Raw genomic sequence first — 21,295 nt, forward strand, 5'->3', positions numbered from 1 at the left:
AGAACACTTTTGGAAGCCATCCTCCTAACTTAGATTCATGGGTAAATTCAGAGAATCAAGCCTTGGATGAAGTGCTGTAGATCACTCCCCATAACTATTTCCCTAGGCTGAACTTCAGATCAGCACTGCCTAAAGACATAGGGAAACAGTTATTCATCAATGCAAATTAGCATACCTATTCTGGAAGACAATCTGGCAATACCTATAAAAAGTAGTAATAAGTAGTAGTGAATTCAAGGTTATATTCCCAAACATATACAAGTATTCTAAGTTGCCATTTAAGTGCAGACCTATATGGTGACGTGATTGGCCAAGTTGAAGATAGGATCGGGATCCTCAAGCTTAAGCAGGTGTCAGAGGCACCTGGAGGCTGGTTAAAACATAGACTGATATAATGCAACCCCAGAATTTCCGATTTAGTGGGCCTGGGAAGGAGCCTGAGAATCTGTATGTCTCACAAATTCCTCCGTAATCCTGTTGCTCCTAGTCTGGGGACCACACCTTGAGAATCACTGCCCTTCAGGAAATTCAAGGAAACCTAAAGCGGCCACCCCATCTATCCAGATAGAGCATCCATTTGCAGGTATACAATACTCCTCAAAATATAATTTTGAATATAACGTGACCCAGATGTATGGGATCATCAAGGCATTCAAGTGAAGTGATTTAACATGGCAACAATAAATGTTAAAGTGAGAAAAAACTGAAAACCTCATCATCTTGGTCTTAAAAATGCACATTAGTAAAGAAGCCTAAAGGTCTAATTGAGTGAGATAACCTCCTGGTAGACAAAAAACAAAAAGAAAAAAAGAAAACAAAAAACCTATCATCTTATTGGTTTGATTTATTTTTAATTCTGAGTGAGATTTCACATTTGTATTTCTTTTTCTGTGAACTATCTTTTGATGCATATCCTTTCCCTATTTTAATAGGATAGTTCATCTTTCTCTTAACAATTTAACACAACTTTCTGTCAGCCATTGGGTTGCAAATATTTTTCAAGTTTGCTTTAACTTTGTGGTCATTTTTTTATTTACATGTTTTGAAATTTGTTACATTAAGGCATATATATCAATCTTTTCCTTACTACTTAATGATTTTATATTTTGAAATTTAGAAAATTCAGAATCTTCTCTATTGCAGATCACATTTTAAAAATTTCACCTGTTTTCCTCTATCACTTTTTATGGATTTGTGTTTTTATGGTTAAATCTTTGACTCATAAGGATTTTTTTTTAAAAAGATTTTATTTATTTATGTGACAGAGAGACAGCCAGCGAGAGAGGGAACACAGCAGGGGGAGTGGGAGAGGAAGAAGCAGGCTCCCAGCGGAGGAGCCCGATGTGGGACTTGATCCCGGAACGCCGGGATCATGTCCTGAGCCAAAGGTAGACGCTTAACGACTGTGCCACCCAGGCGCCCCTGACTCATAAGGATTTTACCGTGATATAGTGATCTAGCTTTATTCTTTTCCTCAACCACTAGCCAGGTACCCTTAAGCCACTTACGAAATTATCTAATATAAAGCTGCCCTTCTAAAGAAAAGGAAGACATCAATATTTCCCAGACTTGCCTGATAACAAGAATCCCCTAAGGTACATATTAAAATACAAGTTCCCAGGCCTCTCCCCAAGAAACTCTAATTCATTGGGGGGCAGGAGTTTATATAATTTTATATAATTTCAACAAGTACCCCCAGATGATTCTTATCGTCTAGGAAGTTTGGCAAACACCAGAATAGACTCTGCTCTGGGTCTAAATAGAGAGGACCATGCCATCAGAGACTGGATCTTGGACATTTCTCGAGAGGTCTGATAATCTTCATTTCTCATAAATTCCTGGAGTTGAGGAATTAAATCTAAACCTGTATTTCTGACCTTATCTTCTACTAATTCTCCATATCCCTGTCTCTGGCTTAATTTTTCTCCCTAGAATCTATCACCATCTGACATACTATTTGCTTGCTTGTCAGTAAAGATAGGAATTTCATTTTGTTCACTTCGATGTCATCATCGGGACTATGGGTGGTATACAGTACTGCAAAGTAATGGTTGTCTAATGAATTAATTAATGTCTCTCCAGTTCAGACTTCTCTTCTGAGATCCTGATTCTGTTACCCACTGCCCCGCAGATACTTTCACTTGAATGTCCCGCAGGAACTTTAAGCTTAATATATTTGAGATTCAGCTCATCATTTCTCCCACCTCAACCCAAACCCTGACTGCCAGTGCACCCTGCTTGGGCAATAGCCTCACCACAGCCCTCCTACTCAGGAGAAGGCATCCTTGAGACCCTCTCATCTATATCCTACCAACCACTAAGGCGTGCTGTTCTTACTCTTCATGCTCTCTCAAATCTGCACTCAACTCTCCAGTGCCTTAGTTCAACTCATCACTATCTGTTGCCTGAATTATTGCAAAAGGTTCTCTAGTCTCAACATCCTCCCCAATAAGTACAAATTTCTACATATCTGTAATCCTCACTTAGAATCTTTCAATGGTTCTGTACTGTTTGGAGATGTAGTTCAATTGCCTTAACTTGATTCACTAGGCCCTTCATGACCAACCTCTGGCATTTACTTCCTATGCCCTTCAACCCTTGATCCAACAGAACTATTCCTTCTCAACGGGCAAGCAGTGGTGAAGCAAGAGGGGAACAATGAGAGCAGTCTGTCCTGGGTGGAGGCAGCAATGGGCTGTCTGATGCATTGGCTATAGGGAATTTTGTGGTCTAAAGTGGTATTATCTAAAACCCAATTTTTGTAGGAAAAAAATTGGAAAAAAAATATTGAGGAAAAACTCCCTTCTACCCTTTTAGGTTCTTTGGCTGGGCCCAAGAATTAAATTAACATGAGATAGATAGGAGAAAAGCATACACATCTTATTTAATATTTTTGTGTGCACACAGGAGACTATTCATGGATAATGAAGACCCAAAGAAGCACTGAAGACAGAGCTTATATACTTTTTATTTATCAACTTTTATTTTTAAATTTTTTAAAGAAAAACATTCTATATATTTTTAAAGATTTTATTTATTTGACAGAGAGAGAGGAGCACATTAGGCAGAGCGACAGGCAGAGGAAGAGGGAGAAGCAGACGCCCCGCTGAGCAGCAAGCCCAATGCGGGGCTCGATCCCAGGACCCTGGGATCATGACCTGAGCCAAAGGCAGACACTTAACTGACTGAGCCCCCAGGCGCCCCAAGCTATATACTTTTTAAACAAAGAAATTGCAAATTTGTGGAGAGGAGACAAGACAAAGGGGTTTGGGCTAGGAGCAGTAAATTGTGGGAGAGTGACCAAGAAATACATGAAGGAAACTAATGGAAGATCGGGGTTACTTTAGGTTTGTTTGTCCAGATTCATTTTGGCATTGATTCCCAGTCTCCTGTGATAAAAATGTTCTTCTCTTCCTGATCCAGGGAGAGGAAATTTTATGACCTGATTTAGGTAGAAAGGGGGAGGTCAGAGAACCCTTCCTGGGCCTGCTGTTCCTCAAGTAACTTCACCTCAAAATAATATGTTAAGGCAGCATATGAAGGGGTGGCATGCTCTGAGCCAGCAATTCTAGATGACGACAGTGAGGGGGGGAAAAAAAAAGCCAGCTTCCCATCTCCAGAAACAAATCAAATGCAGTAGGTTCGATGCATTACAAACTGATGTGATACAGCTAAGCTCTGCCGTTCTCTTGTTGGACATAAACATCTTGCAGAACATCCACTTGAGACACGGTCACTTGCACAACATCAAATATCATACAGCTCACTCTCCTGGCTAACACGCTTGACTGCTTTACCGATTACTGCTTTAGCTTTGATTATTCCCACCCCCTTCATAGAGTAAGATTTATTGAGATGTCCAATCATAGAATTGCCCCATTTTCTAGTAGCATCCAATCCAGAGTGAGCCCTTGTTTCCTTAGATCCTGCCCCAAATTACCCACCTGAAGCCCAAATCCAAACCAAGTAGGCTCTTTCTAATACCTTCTTACTGAGACATCCCATAGTTCCCTATGGTGTGTGTTCTCCCTTGATGCAACAATAAACACAACTTATTCAACTGCATGTGTGTCCCTGTTTGTGTTAGGGTGAAGGGCACTGATAAAATTCAAAATCTACCGTTTATAGGTCTAACTTCTAAACAACTGCTATGGTCATTGTTGAGTTTTAACAAAATACACGTAGCCTTCCAATGAGACCACTTTTATTACACAGGACTTTGCCTGGATTGCATTTTCTCCTTCTCTTGCAAGGCAACCTCTACTCATTCTCAGGCCTTAGCTAAAATGATACTTCTGGAAAACCACCTTTAAAGTTTCCCCCGTCAGAGCTCCTCTGGACCTATATTTCCTTTTTGACAGTGTCAGTACTTGATTAACTGTTTATTACCACAGCCAGCTTGTGAGCAGCATACGGATATGACTTGTATTCCTCTTGCTGTGTTTGTTAAGAGCACTAAGTAATGAATCCCCTCCCACACCTCAAAGAAACGGGGCAAATAAGTAATTGGCCTAAGCCATAGAACAAGTCTTTTGGTAGAATTTCCCAAGCAGGAAGTTTCTAAATAGAAAGTTTCCTAGGAGGAGTTCCCATAGCAAACTTGTAAGCATCAAAAGAACCAGCTTCATTTTTTTTTTAAGATTTTTATTTATTTTTGTGAGGGAGAGAGAGAGAGAAAGGGAAAGAGCAAGCACGCATGAGCAGGGGGGAGGGGCAGAGGGAAAAGCAGGCTCCACATTGAGCAGGAAGCCGGATGCAGGACTCGATCCCAGAACCCTGGGATCACAACCTGAGCTGAAGGCAGATGCTTAACCGACTGAGCCACCCAGGTGCCTGAACCAGCCTGTTTTACCTTCCCTCCATTCTTTCAGTCCCTATCTCTCTCCACCCTTCAATATCCCAGAAATATCAAGAAAATTCAACATAAAGATAAGAATAGTAAAAATCCACTAGAGATGTCTAAAAACAAACAGAATATCAAAAATAACAACTGGTGTGGGAGGTGGGGGAAGACCAGATGTGGGAAATGTCCTGCATTCTAAAGTAGACTTGTGAGGAGCAAGCACGTCCCTCCTTAACCTTCAACCCCCCCAGGTACAAAGTTTTCAGAATTAGGAGTGAAGGGGCAATAAACTTGGGTTTCGAAGGCTGAGGCAAACCTGAAGAAAGAAAGTAAGATTGACTTCTGGGATGGGGGATAGAGAGCCTCCAGTTCTGTTGAGGATCCATGGCTAGTGTGGGTCAGCAGGTAAGAAGAAGCCAAGCATTCTGGCTGAGAAATGTTTTGAGTTTCCCTTATTGTTAGCATTTTATTTATTTTTAAAGATTTTATTTATTTATTTGAGAGAGAGCATGAACAGTGGGGAGATGCAGAGAGAGAGAGAGACTGAGAGTGGGGAGCCCTCAGGGGCTTGATCCCAGGACCCTGAGATCACAACCTGAGCCCAAGGCAGACGCTTAACTGACTGAGCCATCCAGGCGCCCCTGTCGTTAGCATTTTAACATGAGGATTCAGAGTGATAAACACTCACTCATGTTCCCGAGAGCCCTCCTGTCATTTGTTTAGGGATGACACCCAATCCGCAGGAAGGCTCACGGGGAAGCCTGTGCAGTCCAGCAGCCTTGACCATCAAAGTTGCCCCAGGAAGGTAAAATGATATGAATATCCAGTGTTGATACAAATGTCCTGTGTGGACACTTCAGTTTGTTTTTCTGGCCCAGAAACACAGTATTCCACATACAGAAATACTATACTGATTAAAATGTATGTTTTGAAGCAGAAAAAGATTCCCTACATTATAGTGGGACTGAGAACTTACATGTCAGGCTGAAGCCTGATACAAATTAAACAAGTGAGTAACAAACCCTTCCGGAGAGGAGCTTATAATGGAAACACTGACGGGATATAATTATGATCTGGATTTTGATCACTACATTCTATTGAAGACACCTCCAATATACAGTAGTTATGTAAAATACCTGTACACTGTTGTCAAGTGGCACTTGAGAAAAGCGTTAGGGTAAAGTTAATTTTTATGAGCCTCGAAAACCACGGTGATGATTAAATGAAGAAGCCAACACTGCATTCTCTTTGCTACAAAGGAATTCAAGGGAGGTGAGAGAAGGGGGTGACTAGTGGCAATCCACTCAGGTCCTATCTGTTTTGTCTTCACTTCTAAGCGATTCTCAGCCTTCATAGTTTATGTTGAAGGTCTAATTGGAGGAGTGGTACACAAGTGTAGCCTGACAGAATTTTCCCAAATAATTAAACTCAACAATGATTATGGGTTGCCCTGTGGTACATACAACATAAATCACAATGACTATTCTCAAGGAATTTATAATCCAGTGGAAGAGAGATAATCCAAATGCACAAAGTACCAATATGCAGAGCTATACAATGTAGGGGCTATTGGGCCTTACGGCTCCTTATTTAGTCGGGGGATTAGAAAAAGCCTAGGAAAACTAAGGGCTTAAAAGATGGGTAAAATCTTCAGGAAGAGACAAAAGTGAGGAGTGTTTAGGGCATGCCTGGTACAAGGAAACAGTGAGAACTATGGTTTAGAGGCCCATAAAGTCTGAATGGGCAAAGCACTAGACAAAGAGAAGTAGAACCTTCCAATAGGTGATAGTCATTAGTATGAGGTCAGCCTGGAGAAGAGCCTGTGAATGCCATGCCTAAGACTCAGAACAACAAGACTGCATATCTATTGAAGGTTTGTCATCAGAAAGTAGTTCCAGCAGGTTGTGTAAATGTCTCCAGTAATTGGTAATGCTCCTCAGTGACAGAATTGTACCCCTTTTTAAAAAAGGAGATGGACTATAGATGCTTTTTTATAGATTTTAAATTCCTTTACAATTCTCCTTCCATCTTTTTTTTTTTTTTTCCTCTCTCTCTTAAGTAAAGAATACCATTCTACCCTGGCTCCGGCCCTGAGATGTCATTTAGGCTCAACCTCAGGCTAAGCCCGATCAAGAAGTTCACAGATGAGAATTAAGAAACTGGAAAAAACTCAAAATACACTCTTAGAATTAGGCCACCCAACCTCTGCAGTTTTTTTCTCCTTTTCTGTCTTGGGTCTCAGCAGGAGGCAGGCTGGGGGCCTCAGACTAGGGATAATTGACTAGTCATAGGGTGCTCAATATAACGGACAATTGAGTTCTATGTCAGGGAAAGTTGAGCTGAGAATGGAAACCTGACACTTTATTGTTTTTTTAAAGATTATTTATTTCAGAGAGAGAGAGAGAGAGCATGAATGGGGGGCGCAGAGGAAGAAGCAGACTCTCTGCTGAGTAGGGAGCCCAATGTGGGGCTTGATCCCACTGGGATCATGACCCAAGCTGAAGGCAAGCACTTAACCAACCGAGCCACCCAGGCACCCATATGTGACACTTTAAAATCTTCCTATTTTCTTTTCCTAGGGTCCTCAGTCTTCATAAAAAGAGTTCATTTCAATTTTCTGAAAGCTTTTAGTTTTCTGTGTGTGTATGTATGCACATACGCATACATCTGCACACCAATCTCTAAAGAGAATACCTGTGGGGCTCTCCTCTCCCTGATGGGAATACAAAGAAAGGGAAACTTGGTAGAAAGATTAGTCTTTGAAATTCACTAAAAGATTCCATTTCACTGCTTTGGTGTGACAGATCTACCTCAAGTCTGAAGTCCTTTGCCTGGTGATGCAGCATGTGGCCACGGCATCGCTGTCCATGGTGCTGACACATCACTGTGTGCTGGGTAGACATGGTTTTTTCTCTTAACTTGGAAATGATGATGATGGTGAATTAAAGTCCTTGTAGGCACTTATGCCACAATGGCCATAGTTGTATGTATTCTATTTTCTATCTGAAAAGTAACTTTAATTTTTACTATACTGCAGAACAAAATTATCACTTACCTATCCCAATGTATGCAGAAAATTCACATATACTGAGTTCTACCATCTGTCAGTTAATTATAAATTTTCCCCTCTGAAAGCACATGGTCTATCCCTCCTTCCCCACATCTATCTACTTACAACTCTACCTGGCTCTGAAACTACTCTACAATCTGATCATGATACTGGCATGGCGCTATCTCCTACTTTCAGCAAAAAGAGCGACTGCCTCTTCACCCATCATGTGCCACTGCCATTCCCCTCTATTTCTCAGCTCATTCTGGTTCCCAGACTGTATTCCCCTCACCCGATATGATTTTCCTTTCTACTCATAAAAACCATACCTAGATTTCAAGACCCAGCAACTACCCTGCCTTCTCTATGAAACCTTCCTTGATAACCCAAGTACTTTTAGTTGTCCCTCCTCTCCCAATTCTTTCAGAACTTATTATTTGACAAATGTGGCACTTCATCTTGAACCATAGCATATTTGGAAGGGAAGCTCAACTTTAATTCTACGCCAGTGTAGTACAATGGAAAGGGCATGAATTATTAGATAATTCTCGATTTCAATTCTAGCTCCACCATTCCCCAGCCTGAGTGAGGTACTTCGCCTTTCAGAGACTCACTTCTCTGTGAAGAATAATCTTTACCCTACATAAAATTATACATGCAGTAAGTTATTTGGCACACAATAGGCTCTTAATAAATAAGATTTTCTCTCTTCCTCTTCCCCCACTGTAGCCTTCATACCACCTACCACATGTTAAATACATGGTAAATGTGTCTATACTGAAATGCATACAAAATTCGGCTTGTCTACCCAACTGTGCTATATGATCCACCTGTGAAAACTGGCCATCTCTGAACAAGCACATTTTGTGCAGAGAAGTGTCCACGAAGCCTGGGAGTGCAAACATAAGAGAGACCATTTGAAGAAGATGTTGAAATACGTGGCTCTTGAAATGGTTATTATGATAGCTAATTTATGTGTCAACTTGACTGGGCTAAGGTCTGCTCAGACAGCTGGTAAAACATTTCTGGGGGACGCCTGGGTGGCTCAGTCCATTGGGCATCTGCCTCTGGCTCAGGTCTTGGTCTCAGGATCCTGTGATCAAGTCCTGCATCAGGCTCCCGGCTCAGCAGAGAGTCTGCTACTCCCTCTCCCTCTGCCTGCTGCTCTGCCTACTTGTGCTCTGTCAAATAAATAAATAAAATCTTAAAAAAAAATTCTGGATGTGTCTGTGTGGGTGTTTCCCAAAGAGGTTAGCATTTCAATCAGTAGACTGAGTAAAGAAGATACACCCCATCAATGTGGGCATCATTCAATCCACTGAGGGCTTGAATAGAACGAAAAGGTAGAAAGGTGCATTTGCTCTCTACCTGAGCTGGGATATCCACCTTCTTCCGCCCTTGGACATCAGAGTTCCTGGTTCTTAAGCCCTTGGACTTGGACCAGGACTTACACCATTAGCCCCCCGATTCTTGGGTCTTTGGGCTGAGATTAGGATTGGCTTCCATGGTTCTCATGCCTTCAGATTTAGACTGAATTACACTATCAGGTTTCTGGGTTTTCCATCTTGCCTGGTTGACAACAGCTTGTGGGACTATCAGACCTCCATTATTCCATAAGCCAATTCCTATAAAAAAATCTCCTCCTACATATATCTGTATATATCTCACTGGCTCCGTTTCTCTAAAGAACTCTGATACAGTCATGCTCTCAGTCAGGGTCTGATGAATGAGTACAAACACTGAGAAGCCATGCACAGACGTGGGCACTGGCAAAGAATACAGTGGATGTGGAGCTCTGACTCCTGAACAACCAGCGCCCCAAACTCTTTAAAATTCAAAGTACAGTGCTGGAGAAATTTCCACTCTCTACAGCACGCCAAATTCTGACATTTTCCCTACTGACATTTTTTTATTTTCTATTATCAGAAAGGGCAGAATTTTTTCTGAAAAAGAGAAGAAGATATACAGAATATCAGTGTTAAGTGTTATTTTTGTTCTTGAAAAGGCTTCTCATAGACTTTAAAAGAAAGCTTTTTTCCTTCAGAGATTTATTTTGATAGAATTATCTGAGCCTTGTCAGGGAGAACAAAATTTTGTGAGCCTACCATACCAGTAAAATGCCAAATTATATGCTGTAAGTTTTTTGTTTTATTATCTCTGGGTCCAGTCAAAGAGAGAAAAGATTTTGAATCCAGAACTATTAGCATTTGGAAACAAAAGAGGCTTCACCGCAGCCACTCCCCCAGGGCTTGCTTCCCCAGCTCTCCAGGCTCCATCACTCAGGTGGGAAGAGGCTGTACCTCCTTCTACTCCACCATGCACGGCTCTTCTGGAGAGCCAAGGAGTTTATAAACAGGATCAATTTCCTCAGCAACCTCTTTCACAAGCTTCAAGCCAGCTTTATAATGAGCTCCAGGACATGAGCACACACACACTCACATACCCCCTACAAAATAACATTTTACTGAGGGCATCAAGTCCGTGCTGGTCCATCCCAGTCACAGAGAAGTGCCAGTATGCAACGGAAAGATCTTAAACTTTAAAACCAGACACACTTGAATGTGAATCCCAGTTCTATCCCTGTCCAGCTCTGCTATTTTGGGCAAATACCTAACCTCTCTGAGCCTCAGTTTTTTCCTGGGTAAAGAGGAGATAATAATATCTATGTTGAGGGATCATGGTTAAAGAATTAAATATGTAAAAAACCGAACACACTGGCTTGCCTGTAGTCCGGGCTCCATAAATGATATGCTGTTATTACAGAGCGAAAGCTGTAACTACAACGCCTGAGAGACAAACTTTAGGTGTTGGAGACACCACAGGAAGCCCACCAGGATGGAAAGAAGTACCAAGAGGGAGCAAGTTGGTAGGGCTGGAGAAAGGAGCAAGGGCCACATCATATAGGATCTCAAGCAGCCACAGTAAGGACTCTAGAGTTTTGTTCTAAGGGTGATGGAAAAGCCATACATGCCTCTGACTAGGAGAATAAAATGATTAGATTTGTTTTAAAAATGTGACTGGCTGCTGTGTGAAAAACAGACTGCAGTTGGGGGCGCCTGGGTGGCACAGCGGTTAAGCGTCTGCCTTCGGCTCAGGGCGTGATCCCGGCGTTACAGGATCGAGCCCCACATCAGGCTCCTCAGCTAGGAGCCTGCTTCTTCCTCTCCCACTCCCCCTGCTTGTGTTCCCTCTCTCGCTGGCTGTCTCTATCTCTGTCGAATAAAATAAAATAAAATCTTTAAAAAAAAAAAAAACAGACTGCAGTTGAACAGTCAGGAGGCTATTCTAATAGTTCAGGTGACAGCTGATGGTGGAGGGAGGTGATGGTGCAGGTGGCAAGAACGGGTCTGAAATGTAGTATGCCTTGGTGGTGGAATTGACAGGGCTCATGGAAGGACTGGATGAATGGAGAGGGGAGGGAAAAATGTAATTTTTAGGTTTTTCCTCTAAGGAATTAGGAGAATGGAATAGCCATGAATGAAACAGGGAAGACAGTAAGAAAAAGTTGGGGTCAGAGATTTCTATTCAATTTCTACCTTTTTTCCCCTTATTATTATTATTTTTTAAAGTAGGCTCCATGCCCAGTGTGAAGCCCAACGCAGGGCTTGAACTCACCACCCTGAGATCAAGACTTGAGCTGAGACCAAGAGTTGGATACTTCACCGACTGAGCCACCCAGGTGCCCCTTCTATTAGATTTCTATCCAAGTGGGAATTGGAGACTGGACCTCGGAGGAGACAGGAATTTGGGTGTCATCATAAAGACAGTATTTAAAAGCCATGAGACTAGAGGAGATTGCCAAGGCAGAGAGAGAAGGAACCTAAAGACTGAGGCCACGTTACTGCAGTGTTTAGAGGTTGGAAAAAGGGGGAAATCCAGTAAAACAGACTTCAGAGGACTCTTCTCCTTTGGATTTGGCAATGCAAAGTATTGGTAAAATGTGGTTTTGTGTTACCACAAAAGCCTGACTGAAGAGTGAATGGAAACCCGGGTGCCTGCATGGCTCAGTCAAGAGAGCATCCAACTCTTGATTTTGGGGTCATGAGTTCAGGCCCTACGTTGGGTATAGAGATCACTTAAATAAATAAAACTTAAAAAAAAAAAAAAGAGTGAATGGAAACTGATGAAGTCGAGGAAAGACCAGTATAGACAACTCTAGCAGGAATTTTATTATACAGAGGAAAAAACCAGGGAGTAGCTGAAAGGAAAAGTAGAGCCGGGAGGTTTTTTTTTTTTAAGATGTAAAATATATCAGAACACATGCCGATGGGGATCATTCAGCAGACACGAGAACTTAATGGTGCAGGAGAAAGAAGGGAGAATTTCAGGAGTGAAGTCCTTGAGGAGGCAAGAGGACATGAGACCTGAATATAAGTGGGAGGATTAACCTTAGACACAATGGATCATAAGAGGAAAGAAGGCCAAGTTTATAGGCACAGATGCAAGAGGCTGGTAGAATAATTGTCTTGCATATTTCAGAACAGAGCCTGGGCCAGGGCCCATTACTAGCTCCTATATTGGAAAGGGTGGCATTCTATTATACCAAGAGATTTCATAGCACAGTATAGGGGAAAGTTAATTTTATTTTTCTCCTGGTTCCCTCCCATTGACCCCTCCTGCCGTCTCTGAGGCTTTTCTAACCAGACTTCAGCATGGACACTGCATGCTAATGAGACAATACTTGGTCCAATCCCAGGCACTTGTTTCTGAATAATTAATCTGGCACTTTACCAGCACCTACGAGCCTTGGTTTTTCTGATGATTAAATAAAAGGCCAAGGCTCTTAACAACTGTCAACTAGCTCTTCGGTATGGTTTGGCTCCATGTCATATTAACACACTGGGAAGTCTGGACCGATCTGATGAAAGGAGAACACCCTCCCCCTTTTGGCTCTCCACCAAACCAGAGCTCAGACAGCAGGGGTTCAGCTTAGTCACTCCAGGGAGATGACAGGGGATAGGATGTCCCAACAACTATGACCCCTCACACCCATTCCAAGCATCACCTGGGACCCTCTGGCTTTCCTGAGTCCCCTCCAACCATTCAAGTGCCGTGTTTTGTTTGCTTTCTGGCAATTCTCATGTCTCCCTCCTCTCCATCCTATAGCCTTAACGTTTCTCCTGAATGTGCATGTGATCAACATCAGCTTAAGTTCCCCAACTGCATGACTCGAGCCCTACATTCGAAATAAAAGAAAGTCCTGTCCCTACTGAGAATTAAACAAAAACAAAAACAAAACAATCACAGGTTTCTCTCAGCTCACGTTTGAAAATGCCAAGCAGAAGCCCCACCTTTTAGACAAGCTTTGAGACTTAACGATGACTGAAAGAAAGAAGAGAATGGGGACTGGTGAGCAATGGGTTTTTGGGAAGTCCTGCTGGGGCTGCAGAGCTTGCTGAATTCACGAGGGGCGTCAGAGGCACTGAGATGGCAGAGATTGTTGTGGCAGAAGCAACTGGAAAATGTCCTGAGACTGAAACACAGACAGATTAACATCACCCCGGTGGACACTAATGACTTGCACTTTGAAATGCCAGAGGCTCATACTGCCAGTTAAGACAAGGAAAAAACACATTTCTGGTCTCCAAAGACCTTAGATCTTTCCAAACTCTGCAGGCAAATGCAGCCATCATGAATTTCTGCAGCTGGGCAGCTCCTGTGCGCCGCTAGGGGAATCATTGCCAGAGTTGCTATGGGCAGTGTAGTCAGTAAAGCTGAATAAAACAATCACTGAAAACCTCCCAGAGGTTAAGTTAGTAATGATTCAATTCATAATTCAATGTATTCAAGCCTACAGAATTTCCAAATGGCAAGCTCCTTTTGTGGTATTAGGTAAACCACTCTTTCCCCTGAACATTCACAAGCTCAACAAATGGGTTTCTAAACAAGTTTTATGATTTACCATCGACAGATAATTAGAATGTCTTTTCAATCACTGGCATCTGGATAAAGTAATTTTGTCCCAGCATGGGCATTTCTAGGAAGCAAACAAAAGTCAAAGAGGAAAGAGCTTGCTGGAAGCATGCTCAAAAAGGAAAAATTTTCAAGAGCTGCTCTCAGCTGCAGGAAGGGAATGTTCCCACACCAATTTGATTAGCAAAAGAAATGCGGGCTTTGAGTGGTGGAGATCAACAAAAGGATATCCAATGTGACTAAAGAAAGGGAGTATCTGGTTAAATATCTAAAACTGCAAAAGGGAAGGAGCTAATAAAATGTAATGTCAATCTCAAGAATTCAGTGCTAAATGCATCTAAAATTCACAAGTAAGCAGGTTTCTGAAGTCAGTTTACTTCCGAATCTGGTCAGCAAATAATGGTGCACCATACTAGGTGCTACAGGCAAGGGGAGAGAGAAAACTGGACCTGAGTTCTTAGTCAATGCTTTTTTTTCTTTTTAAAGTGGGCTCCATGATCAACGTGGAGTGTGAACTCGTGACCCTGAGATCAAGAGTTGCATGCTCTACCGACTGGACCAGCCAGGCACCCCACTAAGTCAATTTCTGTTATGGTTGAGAAGGCAAGATAACAGGACAAAGGGAGGATAGAATTTGATGCTGATTTTAAGTTGAGTCTAAGAAGGTCAGAAATGAGAGAAACTAGTGTTGACTGGGGTCGAATAGTTCCTGGGAGGCAGAAGACCCCAAATGAATCCAAACATTTCTCCCCCTGGCCTGCCTGCAATTGTCACAATTATTGCCATGACGGGCATTATTTCAAAGCAGTACAGGGTAGTGGTTAAATAACTGGCTTTGGAACCAGCCTGCGTGGTTCTCAAACCTGGTTCAACCACTGAGTCGCTGTGAGATATCAGGCAACTTAGCCTTTCTGTGCCTCAGTTTCCTCATTTTAAAAATGTAGTTGATAACAGAATCCGTATGATAGAACCATTATGAATGTTAAATGAGTTAATTGATGTAATTCATTCAATACATTTATAGTTTGGTGTGCATCAGAATCACCTGGGAAGTTTATGCAAAATATGTATGTTGTAGGATCTGCAGAAGTTGAAGAAACTACGCCCCCTAGAGCACCTAATTATATCTGGGGAGTTGGTGGTAGCGTGTAGTGTAGAATTTAATCTAGATTTTTTTTGGAAAGTCTTCTTTCCAAGCCACTTGGCCAATAGGCAATTCCACTTCTGCTTTAGGGTATTTCTTCTCAACCTCTTGCACTATTTGGCTGTGGAATATTTTTGATGTGTTAGTTTCAACTTGGGAGTATATCTGATTTAAAAAAAAAAAAATCAGTCGTCCTTGATTTGTTCCTTTTTTGAAACTTTGAAGGATAGCTTGGTTATATTTTATTCTTTCGGCATTTTCAGTGCTTTTTTTAAAAAATGTAATGAATTTATAATCAACAAAATGATAAAAGAAATGATGAGAACACAGAGAATTAAGACATTTAAATAATAAAAAAGAATAAACATTCATGTTTAGAGGAAGCATGCTGTTAAAGAATCATGATCCTATCCAAACTCAACATTAAGGAGAGCCTTTAATTAGTGCAACAGCAAAAACCCCTCAAATTAGCTTAAGTACAAAGGCGATTTGTTGGCTCAAATAATTGGGAAGTCCAAGGGTAAATTTGTCTTCAAGCTCAACTGGATATAGAAACACCAATGAAGTCATCAGGCCTCTCTCCAGTCCTTGGCTCTGCTTCTCTACACATTCTCATTCTCTACCGAATACCCTAGATGTCTTCATGGGGCAGGAAGAATGGCTCCCAGCAACTACTGATTCACATCCTCATGGCTGATGACTCTGGAATTACGTATTTCTTCTACTAGCCACAGTTAGTAAAATTCAACGAATTATGTCAATTATGCCTTATTTTGGGTCCCCAAAACAATCACTCTAGCCAAAAGGATGGGATTGTCTCATGGGCTAGGCCTGGGTCATGCGCTCATCTGGTGACCAGAAGTGGGGGATGGTATCAGAAATCAAAAGTATGTATATTTGGGAAATACTGCAGACCAACCCAAAACAAACTGCTGACTAAAAAATCCTTCTAACATGCAGTAATGAACACATAACTTTCTTCCCATATATAATTCATTTTTTAAAAAAGATTTATTTATTTTAGAGAGAGAGAGAGAGAGAGAAAGTGCGCACGCACGGGGCAAGGGGAGGGACAAAGGGAGAGGGAGAGAGAGCCTTAGCAGACCCTGTACTGAATGGAGCCTGACACGGGTCTCTATCTCACCACCCTGAGATTATGACCTGAGTAGAAACCAAAAGTCAGACACTCAACCGACTGCACCACCCAGGTGCTTCCCCATACATAATTCAAAAAATGCTTTAATCTAACATGATTCAACTGTCCCACACTTGACTGAAAACACACTCACTCTTCAGTGGGAGACAACCTAAAGACACGAATTGTTTCTAAATCCTGCTTTGTGTAACATATTTATTTTATTTTATTTGTTTATTTGACGAGAGAGAGAGAGGTGCGCAAGCAAGCAAGCATGACCAGGGGAGCAGCAGGCAGAAGGAGAAGCAGGCTCCCTGCTGAGCAGGGAGCCCAATGCGGGGCTTGATTCCAGGACCCTGGGATCATGACCTGAGTTGAAGGCAGATGCCTAACGACCGAGCCACCTGGGCACCCCAGGGTAACATATTTCCAGGCCACTTGCATTTCTCCCACACAGGCCTGGAAAGCAAGATGGATAGCCAAGAACAAGAGCCATACCAGTGTCTTTGCAACTTAATGCAATGGAAAATCCATATATTCTTTACTGAGCCCAGGTAAATGCTATTACCTCCAAATTAAACTGAAATTATTGGAAAGCAAGTTGCATAAAACTGTCCAACTTTTTAAAAAAAGTTTTATTTATTTATTTATTTATTTAAGTAATCTCTTCACCCAATGTGGGGCTTGAACTCAGCACCAAAGATCAAGAGTCACATGGTCTTCTGACTGAGCCAGCCAGGAGCCCCAAAAGTGTCCAACTTTTAAAATGTAAATTATTTTTCAACCCTTAGAGAGACACAAGCTAAAACAAAAACTCCATATTATCTATTGCTCTAAGAATATTAAATACATTTTCTAGTTCCCTAAAAACAATACAAACAAAAAACTCCAATTACCCAGGAAATTTAAAAGACCCATGACACATTTTAGGAATTAGCAATGACTGTTAATAAAGATTTCCTAAAGTTTATTCTTGGCTGTTGCAAGGATTATAACTGGTTTCTGTCTTGAAGGGACTCAGTTTATAGTACACTGAAATGCCAATTATGTTTGACTACTTTTCTGTATTGATTTATCCAGACACTATCTGCCCTGTGGGAAACACATAAACTTTCAGCCTTCACACATGGCAACACCGGGAAAATATCAGCAACAACCCCTTGTTGCCAGTGCTGGTTACTTTCTTATAGTAAATGACCTTGCATCTGTCTTCCTGGTTTGTGCGCTTACGAAAGAATTATTATTTGACAGAAGTGTTGCTGAAGGGTGTAACAACGACAAATTAGACCTCCACTTATAATGAGAATCTGGGGGCTATGTACAAATAAAGGTCTGAGCAGAATATTTTTTGAATAATTGTGAATTACACACATGAATAAATTTGGATATGAAAAATGTAGTCACAGATGGAGGAAGCCCTTGATTCATCAGACAAGTGCCTTAAGAGAAAATACAATCATAACTAAACATTAAATCTGCTGCTTAAAATATGTTAAGGCTTTTAAGCAAAATAGGCTTTTAAACTCGAGACAATCACTTGGTTCTTTGCTCCCACTATTTTGAGTACATTTGTGTGAAAACTGGAGGAGACTCCAAAAAGGCCAACACAAGTAGGAATGATCAGTACTATTTTCTGATCCTTTGTGATCCATCAAAAGTTTTACGAGGCCAAAAAAAAAAAAAAAAAAAAAAGTTTAATTGACCAAAGTAAAAAAGAGATTAATGTCCATTGCCTTGTAAATTTTCCATTTACGGTGTTGAATACCATACTTTCAGCTCAAATTTTGAAGATAAACGTTTCCTTAAAAAAAAGCCAAACAAACCAACAAAACACCACCAACAGCCACTCTGGAAAACAGTATGGAGGTTCCTCAAAAAGTTAAAAACAGAGCTACCCTATGATCCAGCAATTACACTACTAGGTATTTATCCAAAGGATACAAACATAGTGATTCGAAGGGGCACCTGCACCCCAATGTTTATAGCAACAGTACCCACCATAGCCAAAATATGGAAAGAGCCCAGATGTCCACTGACAGATGAATGAATAAAGAAGATGTGGTATGTATGCACAATGGAATATTACTCAGCCACCAAAAAGAATGAAATCTTGCCATTTACAATGACGTGGATAGAACTACAGGGTATTAGGCTAAGTGAAATAAGTCAGTAAGAGAAAGACAAATACTATATGATTTCACTTATATGTGGAATTCAAGAAACAAAACTGATGAACATAGGGGAAGAGAAGGAAAAATAAAACGAGACAAAAATTGAGAGGGAGGCAAACCATAAGAGACACTCAACTCTAGGAAACAAACTGAGGGTTGCTGGAGGGGAGGTGGGTGGGGGCATGGGATAATTGCGTGATGGACATTAAGGAGGGAACGTGATGTAAGGAACACTGGGTGTTATATGCAACTGATGAATCACCAAATTCTACCTTTGAAACTAATAAAGAAAAAAGCTTTAGAAAAACCCCATCACTTTGGTCTTTATTTTTCTGACCACCACTTTGGTCTTAAATGAAAATCTTTGTCTCAGAAATATAATGGCTACAATCTCAGATATTTCATATGACATGTAAAATTATTTAAAAAATGATTTAGGGGGGCGCCTGGGTGGCACAGCGGTTAAGCGTCTGCCTTTGGCTCAGGGCGTGATCCCAGAGTTCTGGGATCGAGCCCCACGTCAGGCTCTTCCGCTATGAGCCTGCTTCTTCCTCTCCCACTCCCCCTGCTTGTGTTCCCTCTCTCGCTGGCTGTCTCTCTCTCTGTCGAATAAATAAATAAAATCTTAAAAAAAAAAAAAAAGATTTAGGAACAACAGCAAGTTTTGATGTATAAACAACTAGCTGCTGAAGAAGTCAATCAACCCTGTCGCTCCTATGAACAGTCTCCAGCTCTCACAGGTACATTTGCCTGCTGGGTGCTGTTTACTTTGCATTTACATTGACATGATTGAGTACAGTGCTTTTCAAACTTCTAGTTATGCTACATTAATGAGTATCGTGAAATCAAAACACAATCAGCATTTCAGCTTTTTCTTTATGAACATTCATATACATACAAAAGTAGAGAGAACAGTAAAATCACCAATATTCCATGATTATCAAGATACTGTCACATATTTTATCGCATCACCAAATAGCCCATTGTCACACCTAAAAAAGTGAGCCATAATTCCTGGTATTGTGCAATACATTTCAGGTGTCTAAAAAATGTTTCCTTACAACTAGTTTGTTCGAATTAGGATCGGTCAGCATTTTATTTTATTTATTTATTTTTAAAAGATTTTATTAATCTGAGAGAGAGAGACAGAGAGGGAGACAGTGTGTGTGTGAGAGAGCACAAGCGGGGAGAGAGTCGCGGGGAGAGAGAGAAGCAGGCTCCTGGCTGAGCAGGGAGCAGGGAGCTCCATGCGGGGATCGATCCCAGGACCCTGGGGATCACCACCTGAGCTGAAGGCAGATGCTCAACCTACTGAGCCACCCAGGTGCCCCAGGATCAATCAGCATTTAAAAAAAAAAGTGAAATAGAAGAATAGATACTGAATATCCATGGGCATCACACGTAGTAGGGCTCGTTACTGTTTTATGACATTTCTTTTCGTATGTGTGTATTTGTGTCATTTATAAAATGTATTTTCTTACCACTGGTCACAGTCACCGAAGTGTGAAAGCCACTGGTTTAGTGATCTTCTCCTCTACTCCATAGGCTCTGGGCAGATTTCAGTCTCCAAAAACTCATTCTGCAGTTTAAGGAAGGATATATGTCAGGAAGGAGAGCTCTGTATCTTTGCTTCTGCTGTTCCCTTTGCCTAGAACTCCCCTCACCACCATGCTTACTATTTTACGTCTTTCCCTGCCTCCAAGGGCTTAAGAGTCATGGAACCTTTTTCTGTTCTCCTGCCCAGCTGTCACTTGGTTTGCCTCTTCTTTGTGGCACTCATCACACTGCCTTTGGTAATGGTTATCTGGATACAATATGGTATAAACCACTGTATAAATTAAGCTCTTTAAGTGTATCATGTATAACTTCTTTGCCCTGTGATTTAACTTGCTCTGTGCTTTGCTTATGCTAAGTTTTGAGGAGTTTGAGACACTAGCTATAGGTTTTTAGGCAGTGTCAGAAAAAATCAGACTCCAAGAAGAGACCAGAGAAGAACCCAAATTCATGAGGTTTAGACTAGATCATGAAAAGCAGCAACAACAATAATGGTAGCTGCATCATTTTTCAGAGCTTCCTATGTGCCTGGTACTGTAAGAACTTGACTTATTTTATCTAATACTCCCAAAAAATCTTGGGAGGAAGAGTTTCACTAGCGTTACACATAAGGAAACCAAGTAGTTAAGTACATTTGCAAAGTCCAGCATCTAAACTGTCTTTCCAATAAGATTCTATCCAGAGGCTATGGGACTCCCAATTTTTTAACCAACATTTGAATCCACTTCATAGTTCAGAATAAACTAAGGGAGAAACCATGGATGATCAACTTGGACTTCTCTTCCACTTTGTCACAGCTTCTGTAGTCTAAAGAAATTGGACGATTTGGGAAGTCTGAACTGAAAAACAAGCAAACCCCACTCTTTCCCTCTTATACACATGTACAAAACACACAGACACACACGTGTGTGCATGCACTTTGCATGTGTTAACTATTCATTCTTCAGACCACAACCTAACGATCCTTTCCCTGGGAATCTTTTTGACTCCCTGGTGAGGTATACACTGTCTCATGGAAACATGTCTCTTTCCCTCAGAACTCGTTTCAGTGTGTAACTTATTTTGTGTGATTATTTGATTAATATCTGCCTTGTCCTCTGGGATACAAGCTCCCTAACTATAAGGACCACTTCTGTTTTTGTTCATCGTAGTTTTTCTAGCACTTAACTTGCTGCCTGGCAGATTTTAGGGGTGTTCAAAAAATAATGAATGCGTTTAAGAGTGCATAAATGAATGAATGCCTAGACAAATTTCATCAGTAGTTGTTTCATACTTTAAGAAGCCTGGGGCGCCTGGGTGGCTCAGCCATTAAGCGTCTGCCTTCGGCTCAGGTCATGATCCCAGAGTCCTGGGATCGAGCCCCGCATCGGGCTCCCTGCTCGGTGGGAAGCCTGCTTTTCCCTCTCATACTCCCCTTGCTTGTGTTCCCTCTCTTGCTGTCTCTCTCTGACAAAACAAATTAAATAAAATCTTAAAAAAAAAAAAA

At 41.3% G+C, this 21,295-nt stretch overlaps 1 long non-coding RNA gene across 1 annotated transcript in view; it reads right to left on the reverse strand.

The window, feature by feature from the left end:
• The window catches only part of LOC103671218, a 33,712-nt gene that overhangs the window by 8,107 nt on the left and 4,310 nt on the right, over positions 1–21,295 (reverse strand). The window contains exon 2 of the long non-coding RNA XR_570778.2: positions 19,737–19,834. This is a non-coding gene — a long non-coding RNA (uncharacterized LOC103671218). The remainder of the gene's footprint in view (positions 1–19,736; positions 19,835–21,295) is intronic.

Source organism: Ursus maritimus, unplaced genomic scaffold (genome assembly GCF_017311325.1).
Source record: "Ursus maritimus isolate PB19 unplaced genomic scaffold, ASM1731132v1 scaffold_6, whole genome shotgun sequence".
Lineage (NCBI taxonomy): Eukaryota > Metazoa > Chordata > Mammalia > Carnivora > Ursidae > Ursus > Ursus maritimus.